Raw genomic sequence first — 22,682 nt, 5'->3', positions numbered from 1 at the left:
CCAGTACCCCCCCTAAAAAATCCGGGAAAGAAAAGGCTATATCCAGCTCTGAGTCCGAGGAGGAAGGCGTTATCCACTCAGACTCCTCGCAGGCATCATCCTCTTCCTCAACTCATTCCGACATTGAGGGTCGAGCTTGTTTTCCCCTTGATGGGGTGGACAACCTAGTAAAATCCATCAGGAATACTATAGGTTGTGAGGATGCAAATGACGACCAAACTGCACAAGACATCATGTTTGCAGGGTTGGCAGAGAGGAAGAGAAGAGCATTCCCAGTAATTCCTGCGGTTAAGGCACTGATAAAGAGGGAGTAGGAGAAACAGGACCAGAGAGGTTTTCTCCCGTCAGCCTCCAAAAGGAAGTACCGTATTTTCCGGCGTACAAGACGACTTTTTAACCCCTGAAAATCTTCTTAAAAGTCGGGGGTCGTCTTGTACGCCGGGAATCGCCTTGTACGCCGGGTGTATATGGTGGGTGGGGGGGGGAGTGATCCTGATGACGACGAGGGGGCGTCTCACAGAAAAGTGAGTATCCCCCATTACCTTATCATAGCGCTGCAGCGTGGGGTCTCTGTGCTGGGAGCGGCGGCGGCTGCTGTGCTGTGGCGGCTCCTCTTCTGCAGTGTGGGGCCTGTGGGGCGGTGGCGGCGGCGGCGTATCTTCATGCAGTCGGGGCTCCTCCGGCATCTCAGCCTGGAAGCCCCGCCGGCAACTCCATCGGTACAATGCGCTGGCCTCCGGGAAAATGGCCGCTGCTTAGATTCAGATCTCGTTGAGATCTGAATCTGAGCATGCGCAGCCCCCAGCGGCCGGGCCACCGCATCGCACCTATTGAGCTGCCTCCGGGAAAATGGCCACTGCTCAGATTCAGATCTCGTCTCCCGAGATCTCGGGACGAGATCTGAATCTGAGCAGCGGCCATTTTCCCGGAGGCCACCTGACCGCATTGTACCCATGGAGTTGCCGGCGGGGCTTCCAGTCTTTGAGATGCCGGAGGAGCCCCGACTGTATGAAGATACGCCGCCGCCACCGCCCCACAGCACCAGAGGCCCCACACTGCAGAAGAGGAGCCGCCACAGCACAGCACAGCACAGCACAGCACAGCACAGCAGCCGCCGCTCCCAGCACAGAGACCCCACGCTGCAGCGCTATGATAAGGTAATGGGGGATACTCACTTTCCTGTGAGACGCCCCCTCGTCCTCATCAGGATCACTCCCCCCCCCCCCAAAAGGCACATATTCACCGGCCCTATAAGACGACATAGGGTGTATAAGAAGACCCCCGACTTTTAAGAAGATTTTATTTTTTAACTGGTAAAGTTGGGGGGTCGTCTTATACGCCCAGTCGTCTTATACGCCGGAAAATACGGTACCCCTTTAATGATGAGGAGTTAATTTCATGGACTAAAATCCCTAAGGTGGACGCTGCAGTCGCCTCCACCTCAAAACAGTCAGCTCTACCAGTCGAGGATGCGGGCCTACTTTCTGATCCTCTAGATCGGAAGGCAGAATCGTCACTAAAACGATCATGGGAGGCTTCCACGGGCATATTTAAACCATCAATTGCCAGTACATGCACTGCTAGATCCATGCTTTATTGGATTGATCAGCTGGATCAACAGATCGAACAGGGGGTCTCCAGACAAAAATTGCGGGATGCGATACCACTAATTAGAGGTGCAGCAGCATTCATGGCCGATGCTTCAGCTGACTCTCTTCGCCTTGCAGCAAGATCAGCCGGTCTGATTTATAATGCCAGACGTGCGTTATGGATGAAGAGCTGGAAGGGGGATACGCAGTCAAAGGCTAAGATCTGTGCTATTCCGTGTGAGGGTGAGTTTTTGTTTGGGAAAGCATTAGACGAGATCCTCAAAAAAGCAAAAGAGAGGAAAAAAGCCTTCCCTGACCCCTCAATTCCTTTCTATAGGAAGACCTTTAGGAAGAGGCCGTTCGGGAAAAGAACACAAACTGAAAGATCGTCACGATGGGCCACAAGAGAGGGAAAACAGGGTGGCACTATGTTTAAAGGCCCCCCCTTCCGTAGAGACAATAAATTCTGAAACACCAGACACCCCAGTAGGGGGTAGGTTAAAATTTTTCTTTCCCCAATGGCGAAAAATCACGTCAAGTTCCTGGGTGCTAAATATTATTAAGGAAGGAATGAAAATAGAATTCCTCCAAGTTCCCCATGATTCCTTTATTTTAACAGCCCTTTCCTCACCAGTGCAACAGAAGGCCCTTGAACTGGAAATTAGAAGTCTTATAGTTAAAAATGTTTTAGTTAGGGTGCCAAAGGGACAAGAGGGTAAAGGGTTCTACTCTCCGTTATTTTTAATCCCTAAACCCGATGGTTCATTTCGAACAATTATAAATCTTAAAAAACTCAATACGTTTATTAAAAATTATACGTTTAAAATGGAGTCTATTAGATCGGCCATTAAGCTCCTTTTCCCAAATTGTAAAATGGGCGGCATTGATTTAAAAGATGCCTACTACCATCTCCCTATCCATAGTAGGTATCAAAAATACTTAAGAGTGGCAGTAACTCTTGAGGGGGAGATTCATCATTTCCAGTATACAGCCATGCCCTTCGGTCTCTCCACGGCACCCAGGATCTTCACGAAGGTAATGTTAGAAGTAATGGCCTACCTTCGCCAGAGAGACACATTAATCATTCCCTACTTAGATGATTTTTTAGTTGTAGGAAATTCGTCCCTTCAGTGTGCGGAACGATTAGCTGACACTGTCTCGTCCTTAAGGTACCTTCACACGAAACGACATTATAACGATATCGCTAGCAATCCGTGACGTTGCAGCGTCCTCGCTAGCGATATCGTTTCGTTTGACACGCAGCAGCGATCAGGATCCTGCTGTGATGTCGCTGGTCGCTGAATAAAGTCCAGAACTTTATTTGGTCGTCCGATCGCTGTGTATCGTTGTGTTTGAAAGCAAAAGCAACGATACCAGCGATATTTTACACTGGTAACCAGGGTAAACATCGGGTTACTAAGCGCAGGGCCGCGCTTAGTTACCCGATGTTTACCCTGGTTACTAGCGTAAAATGTAAAAAAAACAAACAGCACATACTCACATTGCGTCCCCTGCAGTCTGCTTCCTCCTCTGACTCAGCGCCGCAAAGTGAAAGTGAAAGCAGCACAGCGGTGACGTCACCGCTCTGCTCTCACTGTACGGCGCTCAGTCAGTCAGGAAGTGGACGCAGGGGGACGTGAATGTAAGTATGTGCTGTTTGTTTTTTTTAGATTTTACGCTGGTAACCAGGGTAAACATCGGGTTACTAAGCGCGGCCCTGCGCTTAGTTACCCGATGTTTACCCTGGTTACCAGGGGACCTCGGCATAGTTGATCGCTGGAGAGCGGTCTGTGTGACAGCTCTCCAGCGACCAAACAGCGACGCTGCAGCGATCGACATCGTTGTCGCTATCGCTTCGTGTGAAGGTACCTTTAGAAAGCCTGGGCTGGATCGTCAACTATAAAAAATCCAGACTCATCCCACTCTCTCTTCAGACATTTTTGGGGTTTAATCTAGATTCCATAAAGCAAAAATGTCTACTTCCCCAAGAAAAAATATCTCTTATAGAGGGTAAAGTAGTGGCGGCCATTCACAAACCTCAAATGTCCCTGAGAGCAGGAATGTCCTTGCTAGGATCCCTCTCCTCCTGTACTCCAGCCGTTCAGTGGGCACAACTTCAAACCCGAACATTACAACATCAGATACTTCGGGAACAGAGAAAATTTCTGGGGCACCTTGAATCGAAAATAACTTTATCCGAGAAAGTCTTATCCTCCTTAGAATGGTGGCTAGATAAAGACAACCTAGCGGGGGGTGTCCCTTGGGTAATATCTCCATCCCACACGATAACTACGGACGCTAGTCCCCACGGGTGGGGCGCACACATGGGAGATAGATTCTGCCAGGGAACCTGGGATAAGAATGAGGATTTATATTCATCAAACCTAAAAGAATTGAATGCGGTAAACTATGCACTGCGTCAATTTCTCCCACAGCTACGAGGAAGCCACGTCAGAATCTGTTCAGACAACACTACGACAGTGGCGTATTTAAACAAACAAGGCGGCACAAGATCAGACGCTCTTATGTCTTCCGCAAACAGTACCTTAATCCTGGCCGAAAAGCATCTGTTGTCCCTCTCGGCAGTCCACATCAAAGGAGAGGACAATCAACAAGCGGACCTTCTAAGTCGACACACTCTTCATCAAGGAGAATGGTGTCTCAATCCTCACATTTTCCACAAGATAACATTGTTATGGGGCAAGCCCCAAATAGACCTGTTCGCTACAAAACAAAACAAACAAGTCCAGAAATTCGCATCTCGGTCCCGTGCAGATCACCCGGACATTCTAGATGCTCTTCAAACACCCTGGCAATTCAAGCTAGCGTACGCTTTCCCTCCGATAATTCTGCTTCCACAAGTAATACGGAAGATCAGGGAAGAGCAGGCCAGGATAATACTGATAGCACCATTCTGGCCCAAGAGACCATGGTTCTCGTGCCTGCGGTCAATGTCGGTGACGGATCCTTGGGTCCTTCCCTCAATCCCAAACCTTCTCTCTCAGGGACCTTTCTTCCACCCTCAGGTGGACAGCCTCCACCTGACGGCCTGGAATTTGAAAGGCAGATATTAAATTCCAGGGGGTTTTCAAAAGGCCTAATTGATACACTCCTGCTTAGCAGGAAACCATCTACAACAAAAATTTACACCAAAGTATGGAAGAAGTTTCTACAGTTCCATACTAGTTCAAACACCTCTGAAGTCCCAATAAAATCTATACTAGAATTTCTACAGAAAGGGAAAGAGTTAGGTCTGTCAGTTAACACACTAAAGGTCCAGGTGTCCGCTCTGGGTGCCCTCTATGGCCATAATATTGCTGGTAATAAATGGGTATCCCGCTTCATCACGGCCTGTGAACGAGTTACTCCTGTCCACATACCTAGGGTAGCTCCTTGGGATCTAAATCTAGTCTTAGACTCTCTAACAGAATCTCCGTTTGAGCCTATAGACACAGCATCTTTAAAACACTTGTCGTTAAAAACAGCCTTCTTAGTAGCCTTAACATCGGCTAGAAGAGTCAGCGACATTCAGGCCTTGTCGATAGATCAACCTTACCTTCTCACATTTCATGACAGACTAATCTTAAAACCGGACCCCTTATACCTTCCTAAGGTAGCAGGGAAGTTCCACAGGTCACAAGAGATACATCTTCCTACTTTCTTTAAAGACCCCTCTACTCCTGAAGAACAAAAATTCCATACTCTAGACGTCAGGAGAGTAGTTTTGCAATATATTGAGAAAACTAGTAGTTGGAGGCAGAGTAGGGCTCTGTTCATATCCTTCCAGGGCAAAAAGAAAGGATATGGAGTCACAAGAGCAACATTATCCAGGTGGATAAGAGACGCTATCCGGTTGGCCTATTCCATGAAAAATGAAGAACCTCCGGAGGGTATCAAAGCACATTCCACCAGAGCCATGGCTTCTTCCTGGGCCGAAAAAGGGAACGTGCCAATCGAGGATATATGTAAGGCTGCAACTTGGTTGGCTCCTTCCACTTTCTATAATCACTACAGGCTTGACCTGTCTTCCGACTCTGACCTACACTTTGGCAGGACTATCCTCAGCACGGTGGTCCCCCCCTAGGTGTTGGTCTCTGGAAATCTCTCCAGTGGGTGCTGTCATGGCGAAGGGTAAATAGCCGGATTACTTACGGTAATGCTCTTTTAATGAGTCCATGACAGCACCCAGTCACATCCCTCCCTAATAAAAGCCAATGTAATTACTTCTATGAAGTTTATATTCTGATAATACATTGTGATGGTTGACTAACACTGGCGGTCCTCCGGGTACTCTGAAATTAAACTGAGGAGGAGAGGGGGACCGCCCCCTTTTATGTCTCTGTAGGTTTCCTGTTCCTTGGGGCGGATCCCTATCTCTCCAGTGGGTGCTGTCATGGACTCATTAAAAGAGCATTACCGTAAGTAATCCAGCTATTTTGTCACTTATTGCGCCCCTTACAGCTCTATTTAGCCATATTGGTTTCCTCCTATTTCTAGTATGTTTATTCCCATACGGTATATACTGTGCACAGGTCCTATCCAGGATGCTAATAAACGTCTCCCATTTTCTTTGTGTATTTTTATGTCTCAGGATCTCGTCCCAGTAAGGCTGGTTTCACACTTGCGTTTTGATCTGCAGCATTTGTAAAAAAAAACCATGTGGTGAAAAAACGCATGTAAACGCGTGCAAGCGCTGCGTTTTTTAGACGCATGCGTTTTTGCATGCAGAAAAAAAACGCGGCCTTTTGACGCGTTTACATGCGTTTTTTCCTGCGTTTGCGTTTTTGAAACGCATGCTGAGAAGTGTGTGACAGCTGCCAATCATCAAAATCAACTAGAAAACCCACTATTAATAGAATTAGCTAGGGTTAGGGATAGGGTTAGGGTTAGGATCCCTAGGGTTAGGTTTAGGGTTAGGGGTAGGGTTAGCGTTTGGATCCCTAGGGTTAGGGTTAGGGGTAGCTTTTTATTAGAAGAATGTCCTGGTCACCAGGTCACTGATAAGCCACCCCCCACCATCAAGGTGATAAAGGGATCCAAACCCTAACCCTAACCATCCAAACCCTACCCCTAACCCAAGGGATCCGAACCCTAACCCTAAACCCTAACCCTAGGGATCCATAGGGATTGGCTATTATGTTGACCTGGAGACCAGGACATTCTTCTAATAAAAAGCTTTGTTCAATGTGGACACCCCAAGATATACGGTATTGCTATAGAGTACTAAAAATATAAACTCGGAGAGTATTCACTGTCATATTGTTAGGGTTAGGAGTAGGGTTAGGGGTAAGGTTAAGGTCAGGGTTAGGGTTTGGATCCCTAGGGTTAGGGTTAGGATCCCTTTATCACCCTGATGGTGGGGGGTGGCTTATCAGGGTGTATTCTTGTTTTTTTCTATAAAAACGCATGCGTTTAAAACGCAAGCAAACGCATGTACGCAAAAACGCATGCGTTTCCATAGACATCAATGTATTTTTTGCCGCAAATCAAACGCAAATGAACGCATGCGTTTTTTTGCAGCAAAAAAATGCCTCTGAAAATTACTACATGTTGCATTTCTGCAAAAGAACGCATGCAGCAAAAAAACGCATGCGTTCTTAAAACGCAGCAAAGCGCGTACAAAAAACGCATGCGTTTTTAATGTTAAACATAGGGGAAAAAACGCATGCGTTTTTTTCGGTAAAAACGCTGCAGATCAAAACGCAAGTGTGAAACCAGCCTTAATTGCACTAAGATCATCTCTCCTCCATTGGAAATTTGCCCTCCTGAAGTTTAGTGTCCTTGTAACCCCTCTATTACACATCTTATTAAAGGATACATGAAAACTTATTATTTCTCTGATGCCCACGACGGCACCACGGAGAGAGGGGATCCGCCCACCAAGGACAGGAAACCTACAGATAAAAAGGCAGTACCTCTCTCCTGCATCAGTTGGTTTGCTGTCCTTGATGGGAGACCTACAGATCCACCTCCGTCAGAAGGAAAGATTCTCCGTGGGAATTCCGGGGCCAATCAGCCGATCCAGGCAGCGGGGGCCCCCCTGCCTCGGCTAGATGTGATGACCCGAAGCGCCACCGCTAGGGGCTGGTAGGCCTTTTTAGGGTGTGCGGAGAGAGGTGGCAGGACCAGGCCGCCTCTCTAGGAAGACTCACCAGCAGCAGCCGTGTCCAAGATTCATCTGTGGATAGGAGCGATGTGGCTCCCTGGCGTCATTCTGCAGCCTGAGCTCCCGGGAGTTCCGTGGAGTCAGCGTGCAGTAAGTGTGCGGCGCCATGTTGCCCCGTCTGCGCACGCGCGGGAGGAGACGAGATTTCAAGCGGCAGGGGCTTGCGCGCGCACGAGCGCTGCGATCCTCGCCTAGTGCGCCTGCGCGGCCGTTGGAGAACTGCGCAGGCGCGGGATTTCGTGCTCAGGCCCGATCTGCACTGGCGCGGGATTCCAGGCGCAAGGCGAACTGCGCATGCGCAAAAAAATAAAATAAAAAATGGCGCCTTCCACCGCTATTTTAGCAGGTGCATCTGGGGGCAAAAACGCTTCCAAGATGGAGACCGGCCAGTGCTCACCAGTGAGCGATGTGGAGCAGGTACCTCCCGTGCCCAGGGCATCTCCACAACCGACGCCGCAGCAGCAGCAGAAGCGACGAACCCAGAAAGGACACCAGGACTCTACCGGAGGGCGTTCTGGATCTCTGCGCAGCAAAGAGTCCAGCATAGCTTCCGGCTCAAGGGATAAAGCGAACATGGATCGTGTCCAACCGGTATTTATGGGTCCATAAGGTGGTGAGTTATCTTCGTGAATGTTAGCGATAGTGAGAGTCTATCTTTGTGTCTTTTACCGTAGGGGAAGAAAAGCGCAAGTAAAACTAAACATAACATATGTGCCCTATGTAAAGAAGATCTTCCATCTTCATGGGAGAAAAGACTTTGCAGTATTTGTATTCAGCAGACAGTGTCAGAAGGCCTTCCCGGGTTTGCAGCAGATCTCAAAAACCTGATTAAAGTCCAGGTAGAGGAAACCTTTAAATCCCTCAAAGGAGGAAAAAAGAGAAGGAAGACTAAGCACAGATCTCCGTCTCCTGAATCGGGTGATTCGGGGGAAGATATGGATTCAGACTCATCTAATTCTTCCTCCTCATCCTCATCATCATCTTTTAGTTACATAGTTACATAGTTACATAGTTATTAAGGTTGAAGGAAGACTTTAAGTCCATCTAGTTCAACCCATAGCATAAAGTTCAACCCATAGCCTAACCCTTGGAAGGCCGTAGTTGCTTTCCTATAGAAGAAACTGATAGTCTAGTTAAGGCCGTTAGGAACACTATGGGGCTGGCAGATCCTCACCCCAAAAGATCCGTTCAAGACATAATGTTCGGGGGGCTTGACCAGAAAAAGAGAAGGGCCTTTCCCCTTAATGAAAAAATCCAGTCTTTGATTAAAAAAGAGTGGAAAAAGCCTATAAGAAAGTCGCTACTGACTCCGAAAAAGAAGTATCCGTTCGATGACCAATCCTGTTCCTTCTGGGATAAGGCACCTAAACTGGATGTGGCAATTGCTAAGGCATCCAAAAAATATGCCCTTCCATTTGAGGACATGGGGGTCTTAAAAGACCCAATGGACAAGAAAGCAGATGGCTTCCTCAGAGGTTCATGGGAAGCGGCTGGTGGAGGCCTTAAACCAGCAGTCGCTGCCGCATGTACATCCCGCTCCCTGATGGTATGGCTAGACCAATTGGAAAGCCAGCTCAAAAACAGGGCATCCCGAGACTCAATTTTAAATATGTTGCCCGTTATGCGTGGAGCTGCCGCCTTCTTGGCAGATGCCTTGGCGGACTCAATCAAATTATCCGCTAGGTCAGCAGTGTTTTCTAATGCCGCAAGACGGGCCCTCTGGCTAAAATGTTGGCCAGGAGACCTCCAGACCAAGTCTAAATTATGCACCATCCCCTGTGAAGGAGAGTTCCTATTCGGGCCCACTCTAGATGATATACTAGAGAAAGCGGGAGATAAAAAGAAATCTTTTCCCTCCCTGGGTTTCCCTTCATACAGAAGGCCCTTTCGGAGCAAGAGGTTCTTCTGAAGGAAGCCCGGAAAAAACCAGGATAGGTGGGAGGACAAGCGAAACAAAAACAAGGGTTTCATCTTCAACAAAAACCCTAACGATAACAAAAAACCCGCACAATGAATGCTTGCCTCAGGTGGGGGGAAGACTGGCCCTTTTCCTCTCAGCCTGGGAGAAAATTACCAACAGTCCTTGGGTATTGAACATAATAAGATCCGGACTGAAATTGAAATTTCAAAAACCCCCTCACCCCTCGTTCAGGACGACTTCACTAAGATCTTCGGAGGAAGAGCAGCTAGCATTAGAGAAAGTCATGGGACTGGTAAACAAAGGGGTTCTCATGGAAGTTCCCCTTCAAGAAAGAGGTCAAGGGTGTTACTCCCCTCTGTTCCTGAGAAAGAAGCCGGACGGTTCATTCAGGACTATCATAAATCTGAAAGAGTTAAACAAATTCCTAGAAATCCAGCCGTTCAAGATGGAAACAATAAAAACCTCAATAAAAATGCTGTTTCCACTGTTTCATGGTAGTCCTGGATCTAAGGGACGCCTACTATCACGTCCCTATCCACAAAGATCACCAAAAATTCCTAAGAATAGCAGTCTATATAAGGGGGGTGGTATACCATTTTCAATTCTTGGCCCTACCCTTCGGGCTGGCTATAGCCCCGCGGTTCTTCACGAAAATAGTTGCGGAGGTAATGGCTCACCTGAGGGAGCAAGATACCCTGATAGTACCATACCTCGACGACTTTTTGATAATAGGTCCCTCTCCACAACACTGCGAGGAACAGCTGAAAATAATCAGACATTCTCTGGAAAAACTGGGCTGGCTAGTGAACTTAAAGAAATCCAGATTGTTACCATGCCAGATCCAGGAGTACCTGGGTCTCACTCTGGACTCTATAAAACAAGAATGCCGCCTTCCAGGGGAAAAAATCCAAAACATCATAAGTCTGGTATCCAGAAGACGAGACACCCCCTCCATAACACTGCGCCAATCGATGTCCCTCCTGGGATCCATGACGGCCTGCATCCCGGCAGTCCAATGGGCTCAATTACACTCAAGGGAACTTCAATGGCAAATCTTGTCAGAAGAAGTCTCTCTAAAAGGGAATTTAGAAGGTCAGCTCATTTTATCTCCAAACACAATTCAGTCTCTAGGCTGGTGGATGTCGCTAGGCAATCTTTCTCAAGGAATCCCGTGGGTGACTCCAGTATCCCAGGTAGTAACAACAGACGCGAGTCCCAGCGGGTGTGGGGCTCACCTGAACGACCTGTTAGCTCAGGGGAATTGGCCTCCATATCTGAAAAAAGCGTCCTCCAATATGAAGGAACTATTGGCAGTCAAATTTGCACTATTAGAGTTCCTGGGGCCCCTTCGGTCTCACCATGTCAGAATTATGTCAGACAACAAAGTGGTGATAGCATATCTGAATCACCAAGGGGGTACCCGTTCTCGGAGTCTGATGGAGATAACCAGCTCAATCTTCCACATAGCCGAATCCAACCTTCAATCCCTATCGGGCCTGCATATAAAGGGGGTAGACAATTTCAGAGCAGACTACCTAAGTCGCTCTCGCTTGAAGCGGGGGGAATGGGAGCTGAATCAGTCGGTGTAGAGTCAAATCTCGGTAAAATGGGGCACACCAAACATAGACCTCTTCACAAACCATCTAAACAAAAAAGTGAACACCTTTTGCTCAATAACACCGGGGGGGGGGGGGGGAACCCTGTTTCCCTAGATGCGTTCCTGATACCCTGGAACCATCAACTAGCATATGTGTTTCCCCCTATTGCTCTGATTCCAGCGGTGCTGAGGAAGATTCGGGAGGACGGGGCTCACATAATCTTGATTGCCCAATTCTGGCCGAAAAGGCCTTGGTTTTCCTGGATGATGAGAATGTCCATCTCTGATCCATGGGTACTACCGGATCTCCCGAACCTTCTCTCCCAAGGCCCAGTTCATCATCCACAGGTGGCAAGCTTGCACTTGACAGCTTGGCATTTGAAAGGGAGCTACTAGAAAGCAGGGGGTTTTCTCCAGGGCTAGTATCTACACTGTTACAAAGTAGAAAACCCGTTACAACCAGACAATACGGGAAAGTATGGAAAAAATTCCTTTCATCCTCAGGCTTCAAAATGGGGGAGGGCGTCCCTCTTAATGCCATTCTGGAGTTTCTGCAGAATGGGTTAGAGTTGGGTCTGGCCACAAACACCTTGAAGGTTCATGTAGCGGCTCTAGGAGCTCTGTTCAACTATGATTTAGCAGGAAATCGATGGATATCTAGATTCATCAAAGCAGCCGGTAGATCAAGGCCTCTACCCCTGAAATCTACCCCTCAGTGGGATTTAAATTTAGTTCTTAGAGCATTATCTAAACCTCCCTTTGAACCCTTAGCGGATGCTTCAGTCAAAATCTTATCCCTAAAAACTTCCCTGCTAGTCGCACTCACTTCCGCACGTAGGGTCAGTGATATCCAGGCCCTATCCGCCAACCCCCCTTTCACGCAAATCCTGGATGATAGGGTCATCCTAAAAACTGACCCTGCGTATCTCCCAAAGGTGGCATCCCGTTTTCATAGGACACAAGAAATATCTCTGCCCTCCTTCTGTCCTAACCCCAAAAACAAAGAGGAAGAGGCGTTGCATACATTAGATGTAAGGAGATGCCTGATACATTACATAGAAGCCACTAAGGAGAGTAGGGAGGATTCCTCTCTGTGTGTTTCCAGGGTCCCCGGAAGGGGAAGAAGGCATCTAAAGGCACCCTGGCAAGATGGATTACAGAAGCCATCAGCCTGTCTTACTCGGCGAGTGGCGTACCCGTTCCGGGAAATATCAAGGCACACTCAACAAGAGCAGTGGCAACCTCTTGGGCGGAGAAGGCCGGAGCTTCTATTGAGCAGATATGTAAAGCTTCTACCTGGTCTTCACCGTCCACTTTCTATAGGCACTATAGATTGGACCTTACCTCCTCTTCAGGCCTTACCTTCGGTAAAAGGGTTCTGGAAGCGATGGTCGCTCCCTAATGTACAAATCTCTGCAAATCTCTCCGTGGTGCCGTCGTGGGCATCAGAGAAAAATATAGTTCTTACCGATAACGGTATTTCTCTGAGCCCACGACGGCACCCGTACATTCCCTCCCTTCACTTCCTGGGTGTGCACATGAATATAGTGCCTTATGCTAATAGTATAATAGTCACGCGGTATCTCATGTTAAGTATTTACGTAATGTTAAAAGCAAGTCTCTGTTCATAGTCTCTCATCGTTCTCTAGTAAACAACTGATGCAGGAGAGAGGTACCGCCTTTTTATCTGTAGGTTTCCTGTCCTTGGTGGGCGGATCCCCTCTCTCCGTGGTGCCGTCGTGGGCTCAGAGAAATACCGTTATCGGTAAGAAATATATTTTTTGTGATCACTATTACCCAAGTGCCCCCAACCCTTATCTATATATATAACTGTCTAAGGGGTACTTCCGTCTGTCTGTCTTTCTGTCTGCAACTTCCGTCACGGAAATCCCGCATCGCTGATTGGTCTCGCCAGCTGCCTGTCATGGCTGCCGCGACCAATCAGCGACGGGCACAGTCCGATTAGTCCCTCCCTACTCCCCTGCAGTCAGTGCCCGGCGCCCGCTCGCTCCATAATCCCCTCCGGTCACCGCTCACACAGGGTTAATGCCAGCGGTGACGGACCGCGTTATGCCGCGGGTTACGCCCTCCGTTACCACTGTTACTAACTCTGTGTGTCCCCAACGTTTTACTATTGATGCTGCCTATGCCGCATCAATAGTAAAAAAATCTAATGTTAAAAATAATAATAAAAAAAAAACTTGCTATACTCACCCTCCGTAGTCCGAGGATGCGCTCGCGCCTTCCGCCAGCTTCCGGTCCCAGAGATGCATTGCGAAATTACCCAGAAGACTTAGCGGTCTCGCGAGACTGCTAAGTCTTCTGGGTAATTAAGCAATGCATCCTGGGAACGGAAGATGGCGGCAGCCGCGCGCACATCGCCAGCGCGCCGTTGGATCCCAGGAGGTGAGTATGTAACTATTTTTTATTTTAATTCTTTTTTTTAACAGGGATATGGTGCCCACACTGCTAAATACTGTGTGGGCTGCGTTATATACTACATGGCTGCTATATACTGCGTGGGCAGTACTAAATACTACATGGCTGCTACAGTATATACTGCGTGGGCTGCGTTAAATACTACATGGCTGCTATGTACTACGTGGGCAGCAGGGCTGTGGAGTCGGTAAGCCACAGTTGCGACTCCGACTCCTGGATTTTATCAGGTTCCGACTCCAGCTCCGACGCTCAATGGGATAGATGAGGGGGGGGATGGTAGGATGGAGCTGCAGGACAATGGAGTAGCAAGCTGGGTGACAGTTAGAAAGCAGGGTAGAGGGAAGAGTGCCAGGGAGGCTAGTCCTGATCTGGCACACCCCAATAAGTTTGCTAAGTTGGCAGATGAGGGGGTGCCAGTACAGGGGTAGCACTGCTGCAGCCAGGCATGTCCTCTGAAAGCCGGAGGAGTGACTGCTCCAGTAAGGAGGGAAATAGGAGAGCAGGGCAGGCCAGACAGGTGCTGGTAGTGGGGGACTCAATTATTGGGGGAACAGATAGGGCAATCTGTCACAAAGACAGGGATCGTCAAACAGTGTGCTGCCTACCTGGCGCTCGAGTCCGACACATCGCTGATCGGGTTGACAGATTACTGGGAGGGGCTGGTGAGGACCCAGCGGTCATGGTGCACATTGGCACAAATTACAAAGTTAGAGGTAGGTGGAAGGTCCTTAAAGATGATTTCAGGGAAATAGGCTGCAAGCTGAAAGCAAGAACCTCCAACTTGGTATTTTCCGAAATACTGCCTGTGCCACGCCAGAGAGGCAACGGGAGATTAGGGAGGTTAATAAGAGGCTCAAGAATTGGTGTAGGAAGGAGGGTTTTGGGTTCCTGCAGAACTGGGCCGACTTCTCAGTTGGCTACAGGCTCTACGCTAGGGGCAGGCTGCACCTCAATGGGGAAGGTGCAGCTGTGCTGGGGGAGAAAATGGCTAGAAGGTTGGAGGAGTGTTTAAACTAGGGAATCATGGGGAGGGTATTCATTTTATAGGAGGGGAAGATAATGTAGATAGAGACCTGGGCACAAATAAGGAAGTTGGGGGTGGCGGTGGTATGGGGGGGTTAGATCAATTAATAATTTAAGAAAGAATAGACGTACAGAGAGGAACATCAACTGCATGTATACTAATGCCAGAAGCCTCGCCAACAAAATGGACGAATTAGAACTAATGTTGTTGGAGCATAATTATGACATGGTGGGGATATCTGAGACATGGCTGGATGAGAGCCATGACTGGGCTTTTAACTTGCAGGGCTATAACCTGTTCAGAAATGACCGTACAGATAAGCGAGGGGGTGGGGTGTGTCTATATGTAAAATCATCCTTAAAACCCATCCTGCGTGATAAAATAGGTGAATCTAATGAAAATGTAGAGTCCCTGTGGGTGGAGATAAGGGGAGGGGGAAAAAATAATAAATTACTGATAGGGGTTTGTTATAAATCTCCAAAAATAATGGAAGCAATGGAGAATATCCTCGTAAAGCAAATAGATGAAGCTGCGACTCAAGGAGAAGTCATTATTATGGGGGACTTCAACTACCCTGAAATAGATTGGGGAACAGAAACCTGCAGTTCCAGCAAAGGTAATCGGTTTTTGACAACTATGAGAGACAATTACCTTTCACAACTGGTTCAGGACCCAACAAGAAGGGGGTCACTGCTAGACCTAATATTAACCAACAGGCCAGACCGCATATCAAATATAAGGGTTGGGGGTCACTTGGGGAATAGTGATCACAAAATAATAAGTTTTCGTGTATCCTTTAATAAGATGTGTAGTAGAGGGGTTGCAAGGACACTAAACTTCAGGAGGGCAAATTTCCAACGGATGAGAGAGGATCTTGGTGCAATTAACTGGGACGATATCCTGAGACACAAAAATACACAAAGAAAATGGGAGACGTTTATTAGCATCCTGGATAGGACCTGTGCACAGTATATACCGTATGGGAATAAACATACTAGAAAGAGGAGGAAACCAATATGGCTAAATAGAGCTGTAAGGGGCGCAATAAGTGACAAAAAGAAAGCATTTAGAGAATTAAAGGAAGTAGGTGGTGATGAGGCATTAAATAAATACAGAAAATTAAATAAATTATGTAAAAAGCAAATCAAGACAGCAAAGATTGAGACAGAGAGACTCATTGCCAGAGAGAGTAAAAATAATCCCAAAATATTCTTTAACTACATAAATAGTAAGAAACTAAAAAATGAGAGTGTTGGCCCCCTTAAAAATAGTCTGGGTGAAATGGTGGATGAGGAAAAAGCCAATATGCTAAATGACTTTTTTTCATCAGTATTTACAAAAGAAAATCCCATGGCAGACAAAATGACTAGTGATAAAAATTCCCAATTAAATGTCACCTGCTTAACCCAGCAGGAAGTACGGCGGCGTCTAAAAATCACTAAAATTGACAAATCTCCGGGCCCGGATGGGATACACCCTCGAGTACTGCAGGAACTAAGTACAGTCATTGATAGACCATTATTTTTAATCTTTAAAGACCCCATAACAGGGTCTGTACCACAGGACTGGCTTATAGCAAATGTGGTGTCAATATTCAAAAAGGGGACAAAAACTGAACTCGGTAATTATAGGCCAGTAAGCTTAACCTCTACTGTGGGTAAAATCCTGGAGGGCATTCTAAGGCATGCTATACTGGAGTATCTGAAGAGGAATAACCTCATGACCCAGTATCAGCATGGGTTTACTAGGGACCGTTTATGTCAGACTAATTTGATCAGCTTCTATCAAGAGGTAAGTTCCGGACTGGACCAAGGGAACGCAGTGGATGTAGTGTATATGGACTTTTCAAAAGCTTTTGATACGGTGCCACACAAAAGGTTGATACATAAAATGAGAATAATGGGGATAGGGGAAAATGTGTAAGTGGATTGAGAGCTGGCTCAGGGATAGGAAACAAAGGGTGGTTATTAATGGAGCACACTCGGACTGGGTCGCGGTTAGCAGTGGGGCACCACAGGGGTCAGTATTGGGCCCTCTTCTTTTTAACATTTATTAATGACCTTGTACGGGGCATTCAGAGTAGAATTTCAATATTTGCAGATGACACTAAACTCTGCAGGGTAATCAACACAGGGGAGGACAATTTTATATTACAGGATGATTTATGTAAACTAGAAGCTTGGGCTGATGAATGGCAAATGAGCTTTAATGGGGATAAATGTAAGGTCATGCACTTGGGTAGAAGTAATAAGATGTATAACTATGTGCTTAATTCTAAAGCTCTGGGCAAAACAGTCAATGAAAAAGACCTGGGTGTATGGGTGGATGACAAACTCATATTCCGTGGCCAGTGTCAGGCAGCTGCTACAAAGGCAAATAAAATAATGGGATGCATTAAAAGAGGCATAGATGTTCATGAGGAGAACATAATTTTACCTCTATACAAGTCACTAGTTCGACGACACTTAGAATACTGTGCACAGTTCTGGTCTCCGGTGTATAAGAAAGACATAGCTGAACTAGAGCGGGTGCAGAGAAGAGCGACCAAGGTTATTAGAGGACTGGGGGGTCTGCAGTACCAAGATAGGTTATTACACTTGGGGCTATTTAGTTTGGAAAAACGAAGACTAAGGGGTGATCTTATTTTAATGTATAAATAAATGAGAGGACAGTACAAAGACCTTTCTGCTGATCTTTTTAATCATAGACCTAAGACAGGGACAAGGGGGCATCCTCTTCGTCTGGAGGAAAGAAGGTTTAAGCATAATAACAGACGCGGATTCTTTACTGTAAGAGCAGTGAGACTATGGAACTCTCTGCCGTATGATGTTGTAATGAGTGATTAATTACTTAAATTTAAGAGGGGACTGGATACCTTTCTGGAAAAGTATAATGTTACAGGGTATATATACTAGATTCCTTGATAGGGCGTTGATCCAGGGAACTAGTCTGATTGCCGTATGTGGAGTCGGGAAGGAATTTTTTTTCCCCAAGGTGGAGCTTACTCTTTGCCACATGTTTTTTTTTGCCTTCCTCTGGATCAACATGTTAGGGCATGTTAGGTTAGGCTATGGGTTGAACTAGATGGACTTAAAGTCTTCCTTCAACCTTAATAACTATGTAACAAAATACCTGGAGTTAAGTCCTCTGCTTGTAATTTTTTAGTCACTGTAAATGCGTGCTCTAGCAATTTTTCCAGCTCTGTCACCTGATTCCACTGACTTTCATTTAGCGTCAGTTGAGGGTTAGCCATGTCTGCAAGAAAGGTTTTCAGTTCAACCAAGCGCTGAATCATTAAAGGGAACCTACCACCCCGTTTTTTAAAAATTAGATAAAAATAGTGTGAAATAGGGGCAGAGCTGGGCTTTACATTAGTGCCTTTTTGGTGCCTTTACACCCCCGTTAGGCTGCCCAAATACCTTTGTGAAGTGGCCGTTTTCTGCTGTCACTCAAGTGGGTCAGGTCGGATGGACGTGGTCACAGCGCTGTTTGTCCCCCAGGATCCTGCTCATCATTACGTTGGTGGCGTAGTGGTGTGCGCATGTCCAAAGAAGATCCACTGCCCAGGAGATGAATAACGGCGCGGTCTTCGCTATTCAGCCGTTTACCGGTGGGCGCGGCCATCTTTCCTGTGGCCGCGCCTGCGCAGATGGAGCGCTCTGCTGCCCGGGACTTCAGGAAAATGGCCGCCGCGATCTCCATCTGCGCCCGCGCGGAATCCCGCGGCCATTTTCCTGAAGTCCCGGGCAGCAGAGCGCTCCATCTGCGCAGGCGCGGCCACAGGAAAGATGGCCGCGCCCACCGGTAAACGGCTGAATAGCGAAGACCGCGCCGTTATTCATCTCCTGGGCAGTGGATCTTCTTTGGACATGCGCACACCACTACGCCACCAACGTAATGATGAGCAGGATCCTGGGGGACAAACAGCGCTGTGACCACGCCCATCCGACCTGACCCACTTGAGTGACAGCAGAAAACGGCCACTTCACAAAGGTATTTGGGCAGCCTAACGGGGGTGTAAAGGCACCGAAAAGGCCCTAATGTAAAGCCCAGCTCTTCCCCTATTTCACACTATTTTTATCTAATTTTTAAAAAACGGGGTGGTAGGTTCCCTTTAAGTACTGCCCCATCATGTGGCTTGATCAAGAATTGCCCCTTTTCCAGCACGTCTCTTCAAAATTGAGTCAACTTTAGGGGTTCTGGCAACAGTAGCCAATTTTCTCACCTTGCCAATCGGTGCAGCAGCATGTCCTTCTTGCAGACTGTCTCTTATAGCCAGCTGTATCGTATGCACAACACAGCGCATGTGATGAATGAAAGAACGTATTGACACAGTTTCAACAAGATCATCTAAACTATCATGTTGCTGTTCATCTGAAGCAACTTCAGTTTGCTCCTCAGTTACAATACTGTGTTCCTCTATTTCAAACATTTCTGTGTCTGTGGACCCAGAATGTTCTTCTAGCTGCTGGTCACCATCACTACTCTCATTCATTAGCTTAATAGTACTTATCATATTTGAAGCATTGTCAGTTACGACAGAACTTGCTCTTTATTAAGTTCATAGTCTTGCAGAACCTTTTCCACCAATACCTGGAGAAACTCACTGGTGTGATGAGCTTTGGTGTCTTTTACTGCCAATATCTTGGTAACTATTTCATTTTTGTCACAAACAAATTGGACATTGATGGCAAAATAGTTCACTTTGTGACGTGTGCAGGCATCCATTTTAAGAAACAGAAAGCGTCCCTTGAGATTTTTTTTAAGTTCTTCCTTTTGTTTAAAAGCTTCTTCGATTACTAATTTTCTAATACTCTCTCTCTCCAGAGAAACACCAAGCTTGCGGGCCATTTCCCCATTCAGACACATAAAAGCTGGTTGTGAAAATAATGAAATAGGCACACTATCCTTTACAACAAGCTCTATGATCTTTTTTTTAAATGTATCTACTGTCATTGTCACAGTAACTTTGTCACTGACAAAATATCTTGCAACTGATGGCTACAAAGTTCTCTGCTCCTTTGTTTGGCTGGAAGAGCTGGGCACTGGTTCATTGGTTTGGATGCAGTCTTTCTCATCCACTGCTTTCAGTACTTCTGGATGAAAGCGCTGTAAATGTCTCTTTAGATTAGAAGCTCTGGTAGGAAAATTTTTATCTTTGCCTGAATATGAACGGATCTTGGCTTCACAGCATTTGTTTTCGACTGGATCATTTGTCGTACACTGACAGACAATGTTTTCTATCTTGAGTGATGGTGAAATGTTCAAATACAGCTGATTTAATGTGACGCTTCTTTGACATTTTCAGGTTTTTAATTCTGCATTCACAATCCAAATGACAATTGTTTTTCCTAAAAACAATTGTACAAAATTATTGCCAGGTCGTACAACTGATATAGTGGTCAGTAATACTGTTATTCCTTATGTACTCACAGTTAACTGATGCAAAGTTTGTTGAAAGGATAATACTTCTTACAGTCTTCCTCTTCTGAGTAGCAACTGTGAGATGCTTGGAAGACGCATACCTAGTAAACATCTAGTCTAGAGGAGGAGCTTTACTACTAAGAATTTGCAACACATTTTCACTTTCAGTTTCATACATTGTAAGTAGGGGAGTTGGGGCAGCATGAGGTTAACCAAGTATAGGATTAGATAAGGGCAGTTGAGAACAGTGACACACAAGAAGTAAGAAATGTCTCTATCTCCAGCAGAACTGCTTATCACTGTTGTTCATAGTTTGATAGAACATATATATTTGAGTAACATTTATAAAATTCATATGAAAGTTCAATTATGAAATATTAATACATTTTTTTTAAAGCTGGAGTCGGTACATTTCTTCCGACTCCAACCAAAACTAACTCCGACTCCACGACTCCGACTCCACAGCCCTGGTGGGCAGTACTATATACTACATGGCTGCTATATACTGCGTGGGCAGTACTAAATACTACATGGCTGCTATATACTGCGTGGGCTGCGTTATATACTACATGGCTGCTATATACTACGTGGGCAGTACTATATACTACATGGCTGCTATATACTACGTGGGCAGTACTATATACTACATGGCTGCTATATACTACGTGGGCAGTACTATATACTACATGGCTGCTATATACTACGTGGGCAGTACTATATACTACATGGCCGCTATATACTACGTGGGCAGTACTATATACTACATGGCTGCTATATACTACGTGGGCAGTACTATATACTACGATTACCTTTGCTGGAACTGCAGATTTCCGTTCCCCAATCTATTTTTTATCTACTTACCCACTCCCTTCCCGGCGTGGAAAAACAAGCAGGGCCTGTGCGCTGGACCTCAGGTGTTGGAAGCTCTGTCCGTGGGTCCTCCAGGGCGTCGGTGCAGCACGGTCGGGTGTCCAGGCTCCTCCGTGGCTGCTGCGCCGCCCTCCCTCCTCTGCCGGCGTCCAGGAGGGGCAGCCGCTTCCGGGTCGTGCGTCTGACGTCTGACATCGGGGGCGGGCGCCGGGTCCAAGATGGTGGCGCCCATTTAGAAAATGACGGCCAGCCAAAAATGACTCCGGCAGCGTGGCAGAGGAGGGGAGGGGCAACCATTGGGCACCGGAGGAGGCGGGGAGTGCAGTGGATCCCTCATAAATGGGGGATGACCACAGAAGACGCACTCATGCCCAGAACTTCATCATGGAAGTGGGGCAGCGTGAACAGCAGCAGAGCGGTCACAGCAGCAGGAGCTCTCGCCAGATCTGTTGCCGAGCCACCAGCGTACCAGGATAAAGCGTACCAGGATAAGTAGCCGCTCGAGTGGTAGGAGCAGCAGTCGTCCTGTCCGGCAAGATTCTTCGGCGTTCAAAAGGGACGCTGTACGTGCATCTGTCCAGCCTCCGAATCCGGTACCCGTGACTGTCAGAGGTGGTGAGTGATCTACGTTAATGTCACCCTTATGGTAACAGGGTCCATTTTTGCTGCTTGATCACTAGGGGTCGAGGAAGTCTAGCGGTAAATCAAAGAACAAGGAATGTGCTCTTTGTAAAGACCCGCTTGCAGTTCAGTGGCAGAAGGATCTCTGCGCTAACTGCAATAATAAGACTATACAGGAAGAAACCCCTAATTTTACCACTAGCCTTAAAGCCGTAATACAGGCAGAAATAAAAGACTCCTTAAAAATAGCCCTTTAAAAAAACGAGGAAAAAAAGCCGTAAGGTGCCTACGGACTCGGAGGCCTCTCCAGGACAGGAAGGTTGTAAAAAACCCAGATCTCCCTCTACCTCTTCCTCTCCACTGTCCTCGGAATCCTCCTCGGACAGTGACACACGGGGTCGACCATGTTTCCTAACTAAGGATGAAAATAGACTAGTTAAAGCAGTCAGGGCTACAATGGGCCTAAAGGAAGAAAAAGCACCTAGGTCACTAGAAGATGTCATGTTCAGTGGGTTGGAGGAAACAAGGAAACGCACATTCCGGGTCAATGCAAAAATAAAAGCATTGATTGATAAAGAATGGAAAAAGGCCTGAGAGAATGGGTACTTTACCTTCTTCATCAAAGAAGAGGTAGCCCTTTGAGGAGAAAATGATGGCGCCGTGGCCAAATCTTTAAAAAAAAAAATTGTCCCTTCCATTAGAGGATTCGGGCGTACTAAAAGACCTGCTTGATAAAAAAGCAGATGGCTTTTTGAGACACATCTGGGAAGCCTCGGCAGGGGGCTGAAACCAGCAATAGCTGGGACATTTACTGCCCGCTCTCTCGTGATCTGGCTACAACAGATTGAGGATCAGTTGAGGGATAAAGTACCTAGAGATGACATCCTTGTGAATATGACCTTAGTGCAAGGAGCAGCAGCTTTTTTGGCAGATTCCTCAGCAGATTCTGCAAGATTAACAGCTAGAGCAGCGGGCTTGTCCCATGCGGCAAGAAGAGCCCTATGGCTCAAGGGTTGTCCGGGGGATTTACC

General features: G+C 46.8%; 1 protein-coding gene across 1 annotated transcript in view; it reads left to right on the top strand.

Moving 5' to 3' along the window:
* The window catches only part of WASHC4 (WASH complex subunit 4), a 143,425-nt gene that overhangs the window by 6,211 nt on the left and 114,532 nt on the right, over positions 1–22,682 (top strand). The window lies entirely within an intron of this gene.

Source organism: Ranitomeya variabilis, chromosome 5, assembly GCF_051348905.1.
Source record: "Ranitomeya variabilis isolate aRanVar5 chromosome 5, aRanVar5.hap1, whole genome shotgun sequence".
In the NCBI taxonomy this organism is placed as follows: Eukaryota; Metazoa; Chordata; class Amphibia; order Anura; family Dendrobatidae; genus Ranitomeya; species Ranitomeya variabilis.
Note: the sequence above shows the minus strand (reverse complement) of the source record. Positions and strands in the feature narration are given on the sequence as shown.